The sequence below is a fragment of the Mirounga angustirostris genome, unplaced genomic scaffold, assembly GCF_029215605.1.
Source record: "Mirounga angustirostris isolate CCGP_5_RB_7025 unplaced genomic scaffold, mMirAng1.0.hap1 SCAF_12, whole genome shotgun sequence".
NCBI lineage: Eukaryota > Metazoa > Chordata > Mammalia > Carnivora > Phocidae > Mirounga > Mirounga angustirostris.
In genome coordinates, this window is record NW_026991720.1 from 4,209,716 (window position 1) to 4,220,111 (window position 10,396).

General features: G+C 43.0%; 1 pseudogene; it reads right to left on the reverse strand.

The window, feature by feature from the left end:
• Nucleotides 1-4,628: 4,628 nt before the first annotated feature.
• Nucleotides 4,629-5,511, reverse strand: LOC123836063 (CCR4-NOT transcription complex subunit 4-like; annotated as a pseudogene).
• Nucleotides 5,512-10,396: the final 4,885 nt, after the last annotated feature.

The window sequence follows — 10,396 nt, forward strand, 5'->3', positions numbered from 1 at the left end:
TCCAAAGAAATCCCGTTCTGTCTCACATGATGAAGAATCGGGATTTCAGCAAATCTCCAGAGCCGTTAGCCTTGCAATATGGTGCTGAGGAAGTGTTTGACATTTGTGTGTGTCTCTTTCTACGTGTACATGCCCCCCCACACAAGCTGGTGCTGGATCTCTGTAAGCCATTGGGGATTCATTCTCATCCCCATTTCTCTCCAGATAGAGATGAGGAAGCAGTTGGGATGGAGAGAGGGTATCTTGGTTCATCCCACGGCGTAAGTACCTAATTGCCAGTAAAGATGATGGCTGGAGGGGAGGAAAACAAGGCAGTACCCCTCGCTACAGGATGGTAGAGGTGAAATTTTCTTTTGGTTCTCAGGCAGCTGATGTGGGGAACAGGTACTTGACTTTGGGCGGAATCCTTGATTTCTCTTTGCCTGAAATCCCATTAATCATTCTTGCTCTCTTTGGATGTGTTTTCTGTGTCTACCTGGCCATAGCTCAAAATAAACCTTTCACAGGAATGCATTTTAACCGCAGACATATAGTATCATGTAAGTACCTATGAGGGGAGGAGGGCTGATCCTTTGACCCAGACGCACACGTGGCCACCAGCATACGTGCCTGCCTGTGAACAGGTGTGAGCACATACATTCACACATGCACGCACACACACACAGCATTGCACACTGGATATCCAAGGATGGCTGCTGAACCAACACGGCTTACACGAGGCCAAATGCCTCCTAATAAAAACAACTGTGTTATTCTGTAAGTGCCTCAGGTCAGGTGCTTTGAAGCAGACAGGTGGTGGGGTTTGGCATACCAGAGGGTGCCTGGGGAATAATGCTGTGAAAAATAAAAATGAAGCAGAACTGGACAATGGGGCCCTCGGACCACAATAAAGGTCTGAAAAGTCTCAGACAACCCAGATGGAGAGACTTGGAGCATAGATTATGCATCAAGGAGAGGGCAGGAACAGCCCAGCCCTGCGGCCCTTGCCCGGCCCAGGGAATGTGTGCTGCTAGTTTACCTGCTGTGGGAGGCGCTGCTGCTGGACCCTTGCCCACATCCTGGGGGCTGAAAGGCAGGTTCTCCTGGGAGGAGGTCAGATCCGTGCACCCCCTGCCTCACTAGCACACTATTCTGTGCTAGAAGGCAGAAAAGACCAGGGAGCTTAGAATTTGTAGCTTGACTAGGTTCTCAGGGTTGGGTTGTGATACATGTTAAGGACACATTTCCTCCTTTCCTCCCTTGTAGAGACGTGTGAAGTGCCTTGTAAAAGTCGAGCTGAGACTAATAAACAATTCGTTTTATTTTATTAACTACATAACCAAGCCAGTGTCATTACTTTCTAAAATCAGACTTACTGAGTTAAAATAGATACCAAATACAATTCAGCAATTTTAAGGGTGTGGTTTGATGAGTTTTGATAAATGCATGGAGGCATGTAGCCATCTCCACAATCCTGATAAAGAACATTTCCATCACCCCGGAAAAGTCTTCCCTTAACTCTTGGTAATCAGTAATCAGCCATCTTACTAGAGTTTTGCCTTTTCTGTTACTTCATATAAATGGAATCATGCAGTACATATATATGTATGTTTCTGGCTTCTTCATATCATGCTTTAGGTATTCATTCATGTTGTTCCATGTATCAATAGTTGGCTTAATTTTATCGACAAGGAGTATTCTACCTTAGGATTATACCAGTTTATCTACTTATTGGTTAATGGCTTTGGGGTTGCATTCAATCTGGGGCTAAGATGAATAAAAGTGTTAAGAACATTTGAGTATGGGGGCGCCTGGGTTGAGTTGGTTGAGCAACTGCCTTCGGCTCAGGTCATGATCCTGGAGTCCCGGGATCGAGTCCTGCATCGGGCTCCCTGCTCAGCAGGGAGTCTGCTTCTCCCTCTGATCCTCCCCCTCTCATGCTCTCTGTCTCCCATTCTCTCTCTCAGATAAATAAATAAAAAATCTTTAAAAAAAAAAAAAACTCAGTGAAAATTATAAAAAATATTAAAAAAAAAAAAAAGAACATTTGAGTATGAGTATTTGTGTGGGAATATTTTCATTTCTTTGGGGGAAGTGCCTAAGATTGGAATTGCTGAATTGTAGGATAAGTATATGTTTAACTTTGTGAGAAACCATCAGACGGTTTGTACCATTTCATATTCCCACCAGTGTTTCTCAGAAACAGAAACAGCTGTGTTCCTGAGAGTTCTCATTACTCCACATCTTCACCAAAACTTATTTCTCTAAATTTTAGCCTTTCTAGTAATTATATGATAGTATGTCATTGGAGTTAAAAAATTTCCTTCACAACTAAAGATATTGAGCACCTTGTGGTCTTTGACAATCATATCGTTTTTGATAAAGTGTCTATTCAAAGTTATTTTGCCTATTTAAAAAATCAAATTGTTTATTTTCTTGTTATTGAGTTGCAAGTGTGTGTATATGTATTGTGGATGCAAGTCCTTTATCGGTTACATGTTTTGCAAATATTTTCCAAGTCTATGGCTTGCCCCTCCATCTTCATTATACCGTCTCTTGAAAAACAAAAGTGTGAATCTCTGAGGAAATCTGATCTGTCTTCTTCATTAAGTCTACCATCTTTGTTAATGTTTTCTAAATTTCTTGTGATGCTGTCCTAAAATCATTTCAAAATAGAAATTAGAGATTGTCATTATTGCAGAATTTTATGAAAGTAATATAAATGGCGAGGTAACTTTCTATACCCGCAGTTAACCAAATCGAAGGATATCTAGAACAGATTTTAGTTTATGCACTGTGTCGCCAGTTGAAGCCTTTTAATTTGTATATTATATCTAATAGGAAGTCACCAGACTTCAGATGGTGAGGGAAACTTGAAAACTCAAACACGGTATTATGTATCCTCTCCTAATAAGACATTTTAAATTATTGTTATTATTTTAAATCTCTGGGCTTCCTTCTTTGGTATTCAAGTTATTTTCATATTTTTAACAAATAAAGGCATATCTTTCATCACAATTGTTTTTTGAAAATCTCTAGAGATCTGACTTGCCCCTTTCTCCCCAGATGCTTAATTTAGACAGAACAGTATCATTTGTCCTGAATCAGCTTTTGTCCACTGCTCAGAATTGATTCCGGTTTATTTCATGACCAGGAAATTGCATATTATCCAAAAGCATCACTTCACATTATGTCCTAATAAAGTACCCTACTCTCCTCGGTGATAAATTAAATTAAAATTATCTATGACAACTTCCGTGGTCTAATTTTAGAGGATCCCCAATCTCTTCTCCACCCTAGTCTCCTCCTGTCATATCGTTTTATTATCCCATTTCAATTACTAAACAATGAAGTTTCCAAACAGATCTCCCACAGAACAACCATTTGTTCAATAAAAATGTTACACTACATTCAACTTTCTCGTAAGTCAACTGTAAGTTGAAATTCTGTTTTTAAGGCCTCTTCCAAGATACTGGGAGTACATTAGAAAAGAGATATTGCATTTGGTTGATAATAGTTATCTTTGAACCTTTTCTATATAATTAATAACCATTCAAAAAGAAAGTTCAAGGGGCGCCTGGGTGGCTCAGTGGTTAAGCGACTGCCTTCGGCTCAGGTCATGATCCTGGAGTCCCGGGACCGAGTCCCGCATCGGGCTCCCTGCTCGGCGAGGAGCCTGCTTCTCCCTCTGACCCTCCCCCCTCTCATGTGCTCTCTCTCATTCTCTCTCTCTCAAATAAATAAATAAAATATTAAAAAAAAAAAAAGAAAGTTCAAATGAGAGACAACAAAAGCAGTTTCTAAATGTGTGATGCCTAATATGGGAAATAAATCCATACAACTAAAATATTGCTGACCACATCCTTCTGGGCTTCATAGCGACACCACCAATTTTGCTTTATATGTATTCCTTCTTCTCAAGTATTCAAAGAATGGAATAGACATTTTATTCTTAATCTTCAAATTTTTCATGACTGTATTAGGATATTACCTTTTTTTTTTCCTCACAAATCAGAAAACAAGGGGCTACCATTATCTTTGCACATTTTCAGTAAGAGAGCCAAAATAAGAACAATTCTGGCTAATCTCATCTGGGATCTTAATTAGCACTACAAGTTTAATTTTGTGAGTTAAAAATAATATCACTCCTGAGAAACAATGCCAAAATTATTATGCTGATGCAATGCATTGCAGGCATAATGAAGAAATACTTCAGCAACCATGAGCTAACACACTAGTTGGAGGCATGAGGAACACCCATAGGGGCTCTTTAGGGTGTAGACATAACTCACTGCTGCTGACATTGTGGGAACCTCTGTGGCAAGAGGGACAGGATACTCTTGAGAGCTGGGCTTGTCATTGGGGCACAGGACCCAGAGCCCGACCGTGGTGGTCAGGGTGTGAAGAGGTGAAGGCCAAAGGGAAGGCTGGTGTTGGACCAGCAGCTCCTCATCAGCCAGGTCTGCAAAGGCTCTATGAGTGACACCAATGGGATCAAAACCCAAGTTGGTTGTTCAGAAGAACCAAAGCCACATGCTGTTTGCCGGCATCGAGGACAGCACTGGGATTGCTCTGTGGGCTGGTCACCAGGGCGGTGGGGAGCTGTGGATAGGAGGGAACCTGCTTGGGAAGGGCTGGGACAGCAGAAGTCACCAGAATGACGACTGTGACCCGGTCAGGGCCCTTGCAGAAAGAGACCGTGCCCTGGATGAGCCAGTGGGGATGTCTGCACTGGATTTGGACAAACCAGATGGAGGGAAATGTGCATGACTGCAGACATCTGCTGGAAATCCCCAGCTTTCCCAACGCTGGGAGAATCTGAGCCTCGCTGGTGGGGGATCATACCTCTGCAGTGGTGTCACTCGTTCTTATTCTTATCCATTGAACCCATGTGTCGCTGAAGATGATTGGGGTTTGATTTATGTAATTCTTCAAGTAGCTTCTGTTCATATCCTTGGTGCTCACCCACCTGCATTTCCTCTTTTGTAGAGCTGGCCTCCTCATCCCCAATTCACGTAGATACTTGGGGTCAGGCTTTGGAGGCTGCGAATTCTCTCGGGAGTAACTGCAGTATTTACTGGTACCTGAGATGCTGTCGGGGTCCCGCCAGCCACCGTCGCCTTGTTGACGAGCTGTGTGGTCGAGTGCCTTCTGACCGGCGGGTTTCATGAGCTTGGACCTTGCGAACCCGCACCTGAGGGGCTGTGACTGATGACATCTTCATGTATTTTACCCAACTTCCCAAATACTCTGGTCATTTTCAAACCTCTGAAGCTGCTAGGTGCTGAGCCAGACCTACAAAAGACCGGGGGCGGGGGGGGGAGGGGTGTCTTGTATAACACAAACACTAGCCAAATGTTTCAATTTTCTGGTGTTTTCTGTTTTCTCTCATTGCGTTTCTGGTTTATCTTATTCTTTATGCTTTGCAGTTCTTCCTGGGACAGCGGCTTATAAACTGCTGGGTTTTCCAGATATTCCACATGAGGGACAAAGCCCATTATCGTCAGCGTGAAGTCGATGACAAAAGTCCATAAACCTGATAGCACAGGAAGGACTTGATACCACCTGTCCCCAAGGCTCCATGCAAAGAGGACATTCCACAGGGTGTCCTTTGTGTCAGGACTGGGAGACGTCTTCCCGCTTATTAAACAGCAGCAAAGATTTGCAATGGTTCAAGGGCCAAGGAAGTCCAGCACCGAGAACTAAATTGTGGGACTTCACAGACCCGCCTGCCTGGCCCTACTTTGCCCTTACCCTGCTCCCCGTGCTGCCTTGTCTTCTCTGGAGGCCAACAAATGAGGGTTCGGGAAGCTTCAGAATGGCTCCCCGGCTTCAGGCAGTCCGACCCTTGTGGCTGAGATGGGCGCTGGGCTCTCACCAGGCTCTGCGGCCGGACGGGCCAACGTCCTGCATTCAGGTAAGACCTAGTTTCTCTTTCCTGGTTGTTGTATGGCTATGATTTTTTCAATCCTATTTGAAAAGTCGCTGCCTCATCCAAGTTCACTAAGACATCTCTTATGTCTTTTCTCTTTGAAGTTTCATGTTTTAGTTCCTCCATTTAGATCTATGATCCATTTCAAGGTAATTCTTGTGCATGGTGTCAAGTAAATATTGAGGGTCATTTTCATTCATATGTATATCCATCTTTTGCTGCAGAATCTATTGGAAAGACAATCCTTTCCCCCCTTGAATTACTCTGGGGATTTCTGCCAAAAAAATCCTTTGATTATATGGGTATAAGACATTTTTGGACTGTTTATTCTGTTCCGTGACATATATGGCTGCCGTTATGGAAATATCACCTCGTCTTGTTTACTGTGGATACACAGTAAGTCTTAAAATCAACAAATATAAGTCCTCCGACCCTCTTCCTCTTTTTCAGAATTGTTTAGACCATTCTGGTTCCTTTGTATTTTCATTTCCACTCTGTAATTAGTTTGACTATTTCTGTTTTTCAACAAAGCCCTAGGAGGTTTTGATTGGGATTATTTATATATCAACTTGGGGAGAAATAACATCTTAAACAATACTGAGTTTTTCATTTCATGAATGTGGTAAATCAAATTTATTTAGGTTGTCTATGATTTCAGCAACATTTTGTAATTTTTAGTGTACAGGAAATGCACATAGGTTGGTAATTTTATCAAAATAATTTTTGAGCAGTATTATTTTTAAATTTCAGTTTCCAATTGCTCGTTGGTAATGCAGAGAAGTGCCCTGTGTCCTAAAGTTTTGTTGAACTCACCTATTATCAATAGTTGATAATTTGTGGATTCCTTGGGATTTTCTGAGCAGATTGTCTCTCTCTCTCTCCCTCTGTGTCTCTCCCTCTCTTCTTCTCTCTCCCTTCCTCTCTCTCCCACCGGGGAAGGTGGACATCTTGTCTGTTTCCAATCTTGGAAAGCATTCAGTCTTTCACATTAGGAATGATGCTATCTCTATCTTTTTGTGGGAAAAGATCCTTACTCTCATAAACATCACAGCAGAGGTTTCCAGAGTGAGCTTGCGATATTAGCAGCACATTGAAACTTGTTGTCAATCCCAATTCTTGAAGGCATTTCAGGCTGAATTGGAAACTCTGGGGATAGGACCCAGCAGTCTTTATTTTAACAAGCCCTCCAGGAAATTTTAATATATTCTCAAGTTTAAAAGCATTACTTCAAATTTTTTTTATTTCATTCTCTTTTTCTTCTTCCTTCTTTCTTTTGCTCACAACTTGTAGAGTATTTGGTAGTCATTTGGCCACGTGTCTGAAGATGGATCTATCTGTATATTAAACACAATGTTCTGATGTTTGTTTAGACATCATGGTATTCCCAGAATGCCTGATAAAAGTCCAACGTGACCTCCCTCCTCTTCATGACAGGAGGGGGCCCTGCCTGACACACCTCCCCAAAATGATGCTCTGCCAATGTGAATTTTTGCCCCAGGTCCTTTCATTAACTTTTAAATAAAGCCCCTTCCTTCCAAGGTGGCTACTTGATCTCACATTTCTAGGAAACGACATTGTCATAATGAATTTGCTAATTGTTTCATATTTGACCCACAAAACTTCACCATCTCAGAAAAACAGGGTAACTTGAGGAAAGTTACAAAGAGAAACTTTTTCAGTTGCTTGAGATGTGTGATGCCAGATTCCCTTACACAGCCCTCCGGGGGTGGGGTGGGGAGGGGAGTGTTAAGAAACAGTAACACACAATGATGCATCTAGATACAACTTGATTGCTGTGCGTTTCAATATTTCTTTCTTTCTACCTTGAATTAACCTGACTCTGCACTAAAGACAAGCAGATCAGATGCAAGAAACCTTATTCTGCTTTGACATTCTAAAAAAACAAAAATACAACACATACCCACACATCGAACTCTTCAAAGGAAAATACAGAGGGAAGATGTTCAAAGATAAATCATTTATCCAAGTTTATTCTCAGAGCCAGAGTTCAGAAACGTCCACTGTTTCTGAACTCCAGCCATGCTTTTTGGAAGGGAAATCATTCTTAAAGGGGTGATGTTTTCATTCTTTTTGTGGTAGCACAATGTGGGTGTAGCCCACAGATGTGTCAGATTTAGGGCTCTCATCTCACGTGTAGGAACCATTTCTGCTTCCATAAAAGTGTGGCTCAAACACATCTGTACAATGCAGCATACCTTGTAAAATTGATCAAATGTTGCCCCAACCCTCCTCCCTGGTTTCATCTCCCTGTAATACGTATATGGAAGTATTTTATCATGCTGTTACCGGCCGTATGTCACAGGTGGGAGACCCAAAGATCTACAGGAGGCTGCTCTCCTGGGGCAATGGTATTTGGGGTCATCGACTGTTGAGGACCACAGAGGCAGTCACCTAATTGGTGCACTCGTAAGACTGGCCCCAGGAAAAACCCATCCCTGTACATAAATTGGGGCCAAATCAGAGCTAATGGTATTCTCCAAACTAACTATTCAAAGCACACACACAACAGAATAATTTTTAGAAGCTGGACAAGTATGGATGAACGTAGGAGTTGCATGAATAAAATAAATATCAAAGCTTTTTCATGTTCTTCTAATATACAAGCCCACAGATTTATCCACATAGAGAAAGGAGAGTAGTCTGGGTTATTGTGAACTCTTTTGCCTCTGTTAAAAATAAGAAACTGCATAAATACTTAAGCAGGTTTCTTAATGATGTTGCTAATGTTCTGAGGCATGGACTTCTCTTGGCAGTACACTTGGCGTACCTGCTAGCAACTTTTGTCCCCATTAGTATCGAAGTCCTTTCCAAGTAATCGTAAGAGAATAGAGCTCTCTTTTTTTGATACAAGGCCAGCTTTATCTGCATGTTGTAAAGGTTTGGCGAAAAATAATACAAACTGCAGCACAAAAGTAGCATGTCGTATCATTATCCACAGTTTTCCAGAAAACAGGAGCCACCTGCTTTCTCCCAGTTTTCAGCAATCCAATTTCCCCGTTTATGCAAAACCACACAGTTCAATTTGGATTCAGTAGATACAGCCGGCTGCCCCAGGATGCAGTACAACAATCCTCTAAAAAATGAGGTCTCTTATCTGTGGGTCTCCCAAGAGCAAGAATTTTAACATTTATTTATTCAACACGTCTTTCTCGAATACCTAACGCGTGGAAGGGGCTGAAGGTAGAACAGACAGCACCCTAGTAGAGTTCCTACAACGAGAGACCAGGCGCATGGGGGAGAGAGACAATGGGCAAAGTCGGAGAGACGGAACAAGGTGATTCCAGACCCAACACAGTCCGTGAAGGTGGTGAGCGGGTGGTGAGGGGGGCAGGGGGCAGGGTGGCAGGACCATGAGAGGACGCGCCCCCAGGAAGAGGCGACACTCAAGCTGGACGTAAAGGCTGAGAAGAAGACACCCATGCAGACCTGGAGAGGAAGAGATTAGTGACATTCCCTCAATGTAAACCTGTTACTCAGAACATGGGGCAACCAGGAAATTTACAGTATGCGCTTCTTACTCAGAAAAAAAGGAAGCCTTAACACATAATGGACGATCATCTGGCATGGCTTCGGTTTGCAGGGTCAGAAATGCCGAATGAATGGTGACACAGACCACAGCCTTTCTTGCCCCTCCTCCCGGGTCCCTGACTGCCAGCCTTCCAAAGCCGTGCTTTCTGCCGCGCGTCGTCCTGACCTTGTGCCACTTAGCCCTGGGGGATCCTGTGCTCCACACGCATCCACATCATGGTTGCAGAAGGACCGAGTCTCTCCTTACTCCTTACCTCTTACCCCTTGTTCTCTGGCTTCAAATATGCTCACGTCTGTATGTTTGCTGGTGAGGTTCTGTCTGTGATAAATCCCTTAGTGACAAACGTCTCCTCATTGAAGTCCAGCTGAAGCATGTTTCCCCTGTACTTCTCTTCCTCCCTCCTCCCTGCCCTCCCCACTGCCCTGGCATCTCTCCTGCAGCCCTCACCCCGTTCAGATGGGCTTAAGGAAAAGCAATGGAGAAGGTGCTGCTTGATGCAAAGGAATAAATCTATGAGTAAAATTCCAGTGAGACAGGGCATGCCCCCAGCCCACTATCTCCCAAATGACATTGTCCCAGTAGTCTCCTACTTTAGCCTCTCTGAAAAGAGGCTTGTCATCTGCAGGACAGGCCCTTTCACGACATGTCTTCGGTCATTTGTGCTGGATGTCTTCAGTTCTTTCTCACATAGTTTCCCCAGGAATATTGAGACCCCAGAGACTATTCTTGGAAGGAGAGGACAGAATCGACTAGTTCTCTCCTGAGCAGTGAGGTTCTTAGTTATGGCCCCTAGAAAGACTCTCCCATTGCCCGAGAGACAAGCAACACAGGTCATAATGGCAAAATCAGCACAACAGGAAAACCCCATAACTGGAAAAATCTAAGTGTCCATCAATCCCATCAATCATAAAATGAATAAATACACTATGGTGTAT